Genomic DNA, 1,883 nt, shown 5'->3' with positions numbered 1-1,883 from the left:
GTTGCCAATGACATTGTGAATGCTAGAGGATATCGATATTTATCTTCAGCCAGGGCTTGCTAAACAACTCAGGTTAGCTGTAGTGACATTATGTGGAAATGCAAAATTGGTAACACTGTGTCAAACACAACCACAAACACTTATGCATATTATTCTTGTCTGACACACACACATAGACACGGTCCTGCTATCTCTCACACACAGTCCAGGAAACATTCACATTAAACACAGTGAATTCCTCCCATGTTGTGAGGTCTGTAATACCACCATGTCGGCATGTCTGTTATCATGTGATCAGAACTTGCATCTAAAAATGTAGGGAAGGCTTCATCTTCCTTGTTTCTATCCCTTAAGGATTTAACCATATATATATATATATGTGGAATAATTTTATCAACCAAGCTGTGTCCCGGTGGGCCTTTTCCACTTTAAACACTTAACGGGCTAAATAAATAATGATGGCTTGCACACTGTGTGTGTTAACGTTAACGGCACCAGCCACTAGCCCCGGGTCCCACAGCAGCAGGAGTCCTTAAAGCGAATAATTTGCTTCCGCTCAGTCCGCCACACTGTAGCCATTCGCCAAGCAGATTATGGTCCTTTAAGTAGCAGCCAGGCCTGAAATGTGACTCTAGGGCTCACGGGCTGTCGGGGAGGAGGCAAGACTCCTTGGAGAGAAACAGTGGGACAGGGAAAGAGAGGGATGGAGACTGACACAAAGGAGAAAAGCTAAAGCTATAAATAATAATAATAATAAACAGAGCAACAACAACTGGGTTATTGGAATAGGTATAGGAAGCTAACAAAACAATTCAAAACCAATTATGTAAACTACAAATAACTTCATTCAAGTGAAACAAGACTGCAAATTGTTAAAAGTGTATTGTGTTAACAACAATGTTTATACAATTCAAAATAATGGAAAAGAATATTTCCTCTGAAGCTGTGGCAAGGCAAAGATATCATAGATAGACAATATATCAACCAACTTATAGGTGTTTTGAGCAGCTGCCAAATGTTCATAAAGTTGTGATTAGTGTGCACTCTGTAACACAATCCACTGACATCTGAATCTGTGATGGAGGCCCAGCAGGAGTGACAGGAATGACACAGTAAGAGATGGTGCCTACCTAGATGACATGTTGCAGGTTTGAGTTCCCCCACACGTAAGTAACTACCTGTCACCTCTTCATCTAACCAGTTTACTGTGGCTCCTTCCTTGTTCAATCCTTAACAAGGCAAAACAAACAACAATTTCAGAAACTCAAGAATTCAATTCAATATAAAGACTGACTAGTCACATTATAGATTACTACATCTGAAACATTACAAATAATACATATACATGTGCAATACATACATATAGACAAATAGAAATAATTGGAAGCCTAAAAAGCACGCATGTATGAATATTTATCCTGTATACAGCAATCACTCCAACCCATAGCTACCTACTGCTGGTTTATACATATCCCCCCAATACCTCATCTCCACCCTATGCACTCTGATTAAAACATTACTCAATCCTAACTCCCATCAACATTATTACCTTTCCCTTTCTCCCTCCTCAGTGTATTTATAACCTCACCAATCTCCATCCGGAGCTAATGTACTACTACACCCCTACTCTATTTCACCTTTGCAGTGCCGTCCCCACACTCTAAATCCTTAAACAGTGAATAAAGATGCAAAAACATATTTACTACAACAGATTAAGACCAAAACTAAATTCTACTTTTGACACACAAGAGTTTCTATACTCAATCAAATGGCTAGATAAAATGTGCGTGCGTGCGTGCGTGCGTGCGTGCGTGCGTGTGTTTGTGCGTGCGTGCGTGCGTCATCTGCATGTGATAATATTTGTTCAGAGCACCCATCCTGGG

Source organism: Micropterus dolomieu, linkage group LG20 (assembly GCF_021292245.1).
Source record: "Micropterus dolomieu isolate WLL.071019.BEF.003 ecotype Adirondacks linkage group LG20, ASM2129224v1, whole genome shotgun sequence".
Taxonomy (NCBI): Eukaryota; Metazoa; Chordata; class Actinopteri; order Centrarchiformes; family Centrarchidae; genus Micropterus; species Micropterus dolomieu.
Note: the sequence above shows the minus strand (reverse complement) of the source record.